This window comes from Monodelphis domestica, chromosome 1, assembly GCF_027887165.1.
Source record: "Monodelphis domestica isolate mMonDom1 chromosome 1, mMonDom1.pri, whole genome shotgun sequence".
Taxonomy (NCBI): Eukaryota; Metazoa; Chordata; class Mammalia; order Didelphimorphia; family Didelphidae; genus Monodelphis; species Monodelphis domestica.
In genome coordinates, this window is record NC_077227.1 from 8262728 (window position 1) to 8272081 (window position 9354).

Consider the following 9354-nt stretch of genomic DNA (forward strand, 5'->3'; position numbering starts at 1 on the left):
GGTCTTGACTTTTTTTGTCTGAGTTATTTTCATTAAGTTCGTAGCGGCTAAAGTTGTCCTTTCCTAGATCCGTGCCCGCCTCCGCCTCCCCACCATGTCTCAGAACTGTTCCTCACAGCCTGATTACAGAATGGCAGCAGCAGAATTTGTCAAGGTGGGCTCACATGGCCCCAGGGAGCAGCCCAATCTAGTCGGGGGAGGAGGGTGCCCCAGAGGTAACGTTTCATTGGCCATACTAGGGTCCCTGTGCCTTATCGTTCCCCTCTGCCATGACGACACACCTTAGTTGGGCCACGTATCTATTTTGGCAGAAGATCTGTGTACAGAAATAGGCCGTGTGCAGCCGGGCGCGTCCCGTGTTTCTACCCCCAAATCTCTTATTCAAAAAAGGTACTGACAAAATTGTAATACTGTCCTTGTGGACGTTGACACTCTCCATTATTTATGCACGTCTGTTGTGGAAGTTACAAAAAGGGAAACTAGTTTTTATGACAAAATGGAAATAAATATTATTTTAAAAGTCTCCATGTCTGTGGGGGGGTTTCTCTGATTACAACAGAAGCTTCCATCCTCCACCGCACAGAATTTGCCCAGGTCTTCCGAACAGCTCCCAGAATGACGTTCTCCATTCCTTCCTTCTGCTGCTGATTCTTAGGGGAGGATGGAGCTGGAGAGGAAGCACTGAATTGGGACTCAAAAGATCCAGTATGTCTGTCTTAGCCTGGCCATTCCTGACTCTGAGCTTGGAAAACCTACTTTCCCTCTTGGAGATTCAGTTTTCTCATCTTCAGGATGAGGGAGTTGGAGTAGATGGCCTGTCATGGAAGGTCCCTTTCCCCTGCCTCCCAGTCTTTGATTCGGAGATTCTCTGATTCTTCTCTATTGAGAATGCTGCAAAGGGTGATGCTCACTTCACCGGCTTTCCAAAGATGCAGCAGGCCAGAACCTCCAAGAAAGAATGGGGTGCAACACGACGTAATTCGATGCCACTTTATAACAGGTCTGATGGGTGCTAGTCACTGGAGATGGGATGCAAAGACCACAATGAAAGAATGTCTGCCCCAATTAAGTTTACAGCTGGGGAAAAACATGTACCCAGAAAAGGATAAATGCCAGCACCTCCTACACACAAGTGCCAGCCAATCAGTGAAGACCTTAGCTGAGGTGAGGTAGAAAGAGAAACAGAGGAAGGAAGGGTGGAGGGAGATTTAGAGAAGATTGTATCCCTGCCCAGGAGAAGCTTACAGTGGCACAGGGGCATACTGGAAAGATGGGTGGACTGAGTACTGTACTCCCTCCTCCAGCAGCTCTCTCAGGCCTTAGATACATGCCACCATGGATGGTTTCATGAATCATTATTATCTCAAAGCTATTGTCTTCTGGCTGATCTTGTGAAGGACTTCTTCAAACTCGTGCCAGGCAGCCACAGGCCCCATCACTGGGCATTTTACTTAGAAACTTTCCAGTTTAGTAGGAAGTAAGTCTTGTAAATATTTCCCTGGCACAGCCTTCAAAGACAGGGGACCCCTTCTGCACCACAGAGAGAAATCCCAGAGGAACTGAGTGGAGGTAGCTACAATAAACACATAAGTTGGCATAAAACAAAGTTCTGGAGGGAAACACTTATTTTTTTTTTAATTTTATTTAGTCAATTTTGAACATTTTCCTTGATTACAAGAATCATGTTCTTTCCTTCCCATAGCTGACAAGCAATTCCACTGGGTTTTACATGTGTCATTGATCAAGACCTATCTCCATATTATTGATGTTTGCACTGGGTGATCACTTAGGGTCTATAACCCCAATCATATCCCCATTGACCCATGTGATTGAGTAGTTGTTTTTCTGCTCCCACAGTTCTTTCTCTGGATGTGGATACATTCTTTCTCATAAATTCCTCTGGATTGTCCTGGGTCATTGCATTGCTGCTAGTAGAGAAATCAGTTACATTCAATTGTGCTATAATGTATCAGTCTCTGTGTACAATGTTCTCCTGGTTCTGCTCTTTTCACTCTGCGTCAGTTCATGGAGGTCTTTCCAGTTCACATGGAATCCCTCCAGTTCATTATTCCTTTGGGCACAATAGTATTCCATCACCAGCAGATATCACAATTTGGGGAAGCACCCTTACTGATGGAAGCTCACAGAAGGCCTCCTAGAAGAAGTAGAAGGGTAAGCAGTCCAGTTGGACACTAATGGATGGGAAGGAACTGAACAAGTAGAAAAGGGGCTCCACATGTAGGATGCAGCAGCATGAGGAAGGCAAAGGGCTGGTTTAGAGGGTCAGTGGGGAAAGCAAGAGTCAATAATAGCTCATAGTGCCTGAAACATGGGGGGAAAGTGTTTATTGACTGACTTATTGGTTGATTTATTTTCACTGAAGCTAAAGGATCAGAAGTCATTGGAGATGAGGCTAGAATGGGCAGGTGAGTGGCACCATATTTCAGAAAGAGAGATCCTGGAGACAGAATGGTAAGACACAGCCACTGATGGTGAGGGAAGGAGCACCTTCTCTTTAGTTCTACTCAGTTAACATTCATGAATGCCAGAGGTGCTGAAGGAGGCATTCAAGACCAAAACCCAAACCATCCCTGCCTGCCTTCATGAAATTTCCTTTCCATAGAAGGCAAAGGCCAAATTCCAAACATGGAGCTTGAGGCAGTATGGTGTCCTTGAGAGTAAGTGAAGTCTGTTCTTTTTCAGTGGCCATTGGCTTTCTAGTCTTTCTCCTCCCTCTTTGAAAATCATGGAGTGCTGCCCACTAACAGGCCAGCCTCAGGACTCTGTCCTGCATTTGGGGAAGTGCTCAGATATCCCAGCTCTAGCCTAACCACTTTCTTTAGAAACACACCCACCGGTGTTGAAGAATGGTCGGCCTTCCACATGGGACTTTGTTTTGCTCAGCCGCGACAAGGCTATTATTTTGTGACAAGGGTTTTGTTTTTCTTTTCCTCCAGTGGATGGTGAGTGGAGAGAACACGGACTTCTTTTGAAATAAATACAATTTCATCTGAAGAATGGGAGGGGGGATAGCACAGAAGAAAGCACATGGCAACCTCAGAAGGAAATCTGAGGGAACTTTCCAAGGACCTTAGCTGAGATGCCTGAGGCAGAGAGGAAAAAAGATGAGAAATGGGCAATGTTGCTTTGAGGCATCAATTCCACAGCTCTGGCCCCTCAAAAACCTGTGGGAAAGGAAAGTAGGTTTGTCCTTCTGGTTTTGTGTTCGTAATGCTAAGAAGAGACTATTAGCAAGCCAGTAAGCAGGTCTGATCATCATCTCACGGCTCTTCTTGTGAAGGCGGGCTTTGTCCTGAAATCAAACAAACGGGGGAAAGTGTGAGCCTGCCCACCTGGCCTCAGCTTTGGCAGGGTGCCTCTCCTTCGAAGAAGCTAGGTTCCTGCTGGCCAGGAAAGGCTTGGAGAACGGGCAGCGTTAAGTCCAATTTTCTATTCATCTTAATCAAACGTGGAAAGTGAATAATATGTTTAAGTCACACCTGTTAGTTTCCGACAGAAAGAACAGTTAGACTTAGAGTAAAAGGACTTGGATTTGAGCTCTGATTTGTAACTTGCTAGCTGTGTGTCCTTGTTCAAGTCACTGCCATTTGGGAACCTCAGACTTCTCATCTACACAATCAATGAGTTGGATTAGATGACTTTTGTTGCCTTTCCAGCAATGTCACAGAATCATATAACATTAGAATTTGAAGGGGTCATAGAGACCAACCTGTCCAACTCATTTTACAGAGAAGGAAATTGAGGCTTAGAATAAGGGGCAGAGTCCTATGAGCCTCTACTCCAAGATCTCAAAACAAGCTTTTTTCCTGTTAGGGAGACTGCTAGATGCAGTAGAAAGGACACTGGATTTACAGTCTGCTACACGTTACTCAAGAGACCTTAGGCAAGTCCTTTAACTGCTCTAAATCTCAGTCTCCTCACCTGTAAAATGCAGGCATTGGACTTGCATGGTCTCTAGGGTCCTTTCCAGTTCTAAGCCTTTGATGATGTGATTCTGGAATCAGGCACCCAAGTGACTTCTGGGGAGCCAACGTGAGCTCTTGGGGGACTCAGGAGCTCATCTCCAGCCTCAGGGCTTCTCCCAGGTCTGCAATATTCCTCATCCTGACCGCCATTTCCATGAATCCCTCAGTGATCCAAAGCCCAGACCAAATGCCTCCCCCAGTAGCAGCCTGCTTTCCCTTGCAAAATGGCTTTGTCTGTAGGTGAAACATGCTGCGTTGTTCACTTTGGTCCGGCTACCTGTTCTCATGCCCGACCCATCATCATGGCAGCTAAAAAGATGGTTTTAATTGGTCAAACGCCAAGTGACCAGAACGTCCGTCGGCCAATGGAGATAGCCAGAGGCCGTCTTTCCTGAGCATTCGTTAAAAACGACCAGTGATGGGCGGGCGGGCGGGCGCGGCCATTGGCTGAGCTTGAGATGGACAAGCTGTAGCAATGTGGGGCTGCTGTGTTGTGCCTCTCGGTGGCTTCACTTTGTAAGAGAAATTCCTAATTTGGTTATTTGTCCTTTCCACCAGTTGGTAATGGGATAATGGAAAAAACAATTGGCTTTCCCAGCCAGCATCTTCTGCCAACCAAACTTCCTGGAAGCTCTGCGCTCCCAGAGCCTGAGTCAGCACATGCTTCCTTACTCAGATGTCAAAATAGTCTTTGTGAAAGAGCCAGGGGTTCAAAAGTGGTTGGAGGCAATCCCATTGGTTAAGAGTTGAGACATTCCCATTGCCACACTGGTCGGGATGGAGGCAAGAGGAAATGGCTTGGGCCTCCGACAGTTGCAGTTGACCGTTAAAGCTGACCAACGGCCTGAGAATGCAGTGGACCAAGGAGCCAAGGTGGGAAGGAGAGGGAATGCCAAGAGGGAGTGACTGTGCCTGAAAGGCACACGAAAGCTCATTAGACGTATGAAAGGCCAGGCAGGGAAAGAGAATATTAGCAGAGCCCTGAGACCGACTGCCAAACAGGAAGCTGCCCCTAGAGAAGTCATCGCTGTCTACTCTCCTGGGTTCGAGGCCCAAAGCTCTCCTGGTCACCTCGAGCATCCAAATATCCATTGACCAACTCCATCTGCATCCGTGACCAGACGCTTCTGTCATTCCATGCTTAGACGTGGAGCTGGTCTGTTGGGTTTATGCTCACTCGTGCTCTGTCGATCTTTTCGTGACCATCCAAGTAGAGGCCTTGGAAGAAGCGAGGCTGGAGAAGAATCGCGTCTCCTGCTCACAGATAAAGGGAAGGTGGTGTCTGGGCAATGGAGGGGCTGCTCACATAATTAAATAACGATAGTGTGGCTTAATGGGCACAGAGGGAATGGAGGGAATCGTTACTGGTTCCATATTGTGGCTCAAGTCTGAACCCAGCTCGGTCCCCTTTCTATTCAGTTAGGGGTCTAGTAAGAAGATCCATCCCAGATAATCATCTAGCCCAAGCATCTTGCCGTCCGCTTCACCGATGCCCCTTCACTCTGCTTGGAACTACCCGTGCCGGGCCTGACCTCCAGAGAACACGCAATCGTCCCTGGGAGTGAACCCTCTCAGCTTTGGCTCATCCCTCTGGGCTGAGCTGTCCTGCTTGATGAATCATACTAGGCAAGAATCCAGGCCACTATATTTAGCGAGGCCCAGGACACGCTTCCCAAACCACCTAGCCGCCCACTCTGCCCTGCCCTGCCCTATAACCACCCCCTTCCCCACTTTCCACATTGTTCTCAGCACAGTAAAGAAATCGGTGCCACCACCATTGCTTCTAAAAGGAATGTGTCAGTCAGCTGCACTGAGATCTCCATGTACCAGCCCCGGGGCATTGCAAACCCAAACTTCTTCCTCAAGGTCCCCCTCCACTCTGTAGAGTTTCCGCCCAAAGAATGGAAGCTCCCTGAAGGCAGAGACTATCTCGTTTCTGTCTTTGGTCCTCCCTCACCCACTGGCCACATTTCATTCATCCCCTTCGTGGGCTTTGTGGGGAAAAGGTAACGGGATGATCCAGGGAGAGGAGGGATGGCAGTAAAGGGGCAAAAGGAAATCTGACAGCCATTCTGTTTGCGTTTCTAGTGTGTGCTTCTGCCTCGTTTGCTGGTTGGCTTCAAGCCCTGTGGTGGTGGCCACGACTAATGTGGTAGGTGGCCTTGGATGTCCTCCTTTCCCTCCCAGAACCTGCTCCTTTGTCTTGGCCTCCGTGGCTGTGGAGGTCTCCACCCCTCACACGTACGTGGACGGGAGTTCCACAATGATCTCTCAGAGACAGTCTGGATTTTAGTCTTGCCACTGAATTTCTAGGGCTCTGGAAGAGAGGGGAAGCCGATGACTGTGCTCTCCCAGCTCACTTAAACCCCATCCACACACAGGCCAAAGTGTTGCCCCACGATAGCCCTGGTCCTCCCAGGAAATGAAGGCCAAACCCCAAGAGATGTTCTGCTTTGTCAGAGAAGATCTCGAGATTCCCTTCTGCTTTCCTGGATATTCCCGAGGCCTCCCACTAGACAACAAACAGGCTACAAGGCGTCCAGCATGAGGGAGCCCATTCTCCACCTTTGTGAACTGGATTCTAGCCAATTGTTGAGGATGCTGCAGGGAGGAAGCTTGTCTCGCCTTCCAAGCCAGGCAGAGACATTGTTCTACATTCCAAGCTGACCAGTGGGGACGAGCGTGGGTGTCATTGCTGTAACTGAGGCTGGGGAATCGGAGTTTTGTCCTAGATGCTAATGTTGCATAGGCTGCTCGCGCCGAGTTACATCCCTCAGAAAGCCCGAGACGGAACTCAGCACCTCGTTAGCTAGCAGGGATGATTTCATTTTATTTCTTTAAATTCAATTCTCTTCTCAGGTCTGTATCCTCTTCCTCACTCCACCCCCCCCCCCCGCCCCCACTGACAAAGCAAGAAAAACAAAACCCGTTACCAATGTGGACAGTCAAGCACGGCAAATTCCTACAATGACCATGAAGGATCATTAATTTGAAAAGGGAAGCTACCGGCTAGTGAACGCTCCTTCGCCCAGCGGCCGTACCCAGGTGAGCTCTGCCCAGAGCGCTCCTACCAGGGACACCCCAGGGGGCAGCGGAGGATGCACGCCCACCTTCTCTGGGTATGCAAACTGCTCCTTGTAGCTCTGGCTAATAAAGGAAGAGCCCTGGGAGCAATTGAGGCATTAAGCCGGTGCTTTTATGCAACAGCACTGAGAGTTTAAAAGAAAAAGCCGTGACCCTGGGAGAAGTTGGTTCCTCTGACTCGGTCTGGACAAAGTGGATGCTTCCATCAAAGCTCATGGAGCTCCTTGGGCCTCACCTGCCCAATGATGCTGGTCCGAGGCTCAGGAGCAGAGGATCCAGGCCACTCTTCGCCACAGGCACCCTCACTGCCCATAATGGATAGATGCCCTTTCAGTGGGTCCTGGGCATGAGGGAAGGACAAAGGGCAGAGGATCCAGGCCACTCTTTGCCACCCTCACTGCCCACAATGGAGAGGCGCCCTTTCAGCGGGTGCTGGGCACGAGGGAAGGACGAGGGACAGAGGATCCAGGCCACTCTTTGCCACCCTCACTGCCCACAATGGAGAGGCGCCCTTTCAGTGGGTGCTGGGCACCAGGGAAGGACGAGGGGCAGAGGATCCAGGCCACTCTTCGCCACAGGCACGCTCACTGCCCACGATGGAGAGGCGCCCTTTCAGTGGGTGCTGGGCACAAGGGAAGGACAAGGGGCAGAGGATCCAGGCCACTCTTTGCCACCCTCACTGCCCACAATGGAGAGGCGCCCTTTCAGTGGGTGCTGGGCACCAGGGAAGGACGAGGGGCAGAGGATCCAGGCCACTCTTCGCCACAGGCACGCTCACTGCCCACGATGGAGAGGCGCCCTTTCAGTGGGTGCTGGGCACAAGGGAAGGACAAGGGGCAGAGGATCCAGGCCACTCTTTGCCACCCTCACTGCCCAAAATGGAGAGGCGCCCTTTCAGTGGGTGCTGGGCACCAGGGAAGGACGAGGGGCAGAGGATCCAGGCCACTCTTCGCCACAGGCACGCTCACTGCCCACGATGGAGAGGCGCCCTTTCAGTGGGTGCTGGGCACAAGGGAAGGACAAGGGGCAGAGGATCCAGGCCACTCTTTGCCACCCTCACTGCCCAAAATGGAGAGGCGCCCTTTCAGTGGGTGCTGGGCACCAGGGAAGGACGAGGGGCAGAGGATCCAGGCCACTCTTCGCCACAGGCACGCTCACTGCCCACGATGGAGAGGCGCCCTTTCAGTGGGTGCTGGGCATGAGGGAAGGAAGGCACGTTACCACCAGATGCCGCCATGGCGAGCGGACAGCTATGGTTGCCGTGTGGGGTTTTGTCTGCTCTAGATTTGATGATAGTGACAGAAAGAACCTTTGGGTTCTGATTTCAGCTGAGGCCAGGCGTTCTCATTGTGTGTGGCATGCTCACTGCTGATGACTAAGCTGGTCCACACCCTGCTAACGAGGACCTTGGCAAGGAGGAAGCGCAGGGCCGGCGGCTCAGGCTTCCAACGGTGGAGCCAAGGCTGCCTGGTGAGGCCTTTCCTCAGGAGTGCTGGGCGGGAAGGAGGAAGGGGAGGGTGTCCAGCCAAGAAGTTTAATTAGTGGCTGATGAAGAAGACGGAGCTTCAGACCTCTCCTGAGGATTCTCAAAACCAGCGGGGCAGGTCTGCAGACAGGAATGGCCCCAGGAATTGAGCTAGGGGCTCTGGGGAAGGAGAGCCAGAGAGGGAGCCAGAGCAGGGTTTGGGGTACAAGTGGGAGGTGGGCCACCCCTTGGTGTCAGGGCCCTGGGCCATGGATCTGGTTACTCTAGCCCAGTTCTTCCTCGGCTTATATTCAGACATTCTAAAAAGCTCAGAACATTTAGTGGCACAGGACAAACTGATGAGAAACCCCTGAGCACTGGCACAGCTCCTCCACTATCTCCTGGACCTCGGGTTCCTTGTCTATGAGACGATGGAGGCCGGGCATGGTGGTGCTTGTTATTGTTCAGTCACATCCTAGTCTATGTGACCCTGTAGACCACAGTGCACCAATACTGCCTATGAGGTCTTCTTGGCACTGATACTAGAGTAGCTGACCTTTTCCTTCTTTCTCCAGCTCACTTGACAGATGAGGAAACTGAGGCAAACAAGGCAAATGACTTTCCCAGGGTCACAGAGCCAGGAAGTGTCTGAGGCTAGATTTGAACTCAGGAAAATGGATCTTTCTGACTCTAGGTCTAGGGCTCCATCCACTGCACCACGCAGCTGCCCATGAATAGGATAACATACATGTTTTGTCCTGTGTCTATCTTAAACTCAGCATGTCTAAATTGAACTCATTGACTTCCTTCCCAAACCCT

General features: G+C 50.7%; 1 protein-coding gene across 3 annotated transcripts in view; it reads left to right on the forward strand.

The window, feature by feature from the left end:
• The window catches only part of C1H10orf90 (chromosome 1 C10orf90 homolog), a 299367-nt gene extending 299359 nt beyond the window's left edge, over nt 1-8 (forward strand). For all 3 annotated transcript variants that reach the window (XM_007478239.3, XM_056795168.1, XM_056795165.1), the window contains exon 10: nt 1-8. This exon is cut by the window's left edge and continues 366 nt beyond it. The gene's annotated coding sequence lies outside the window, so the exon portion shown is untranslated.
• Nucleotides 9-9354: the final 9346 nt, after the last annotated feature.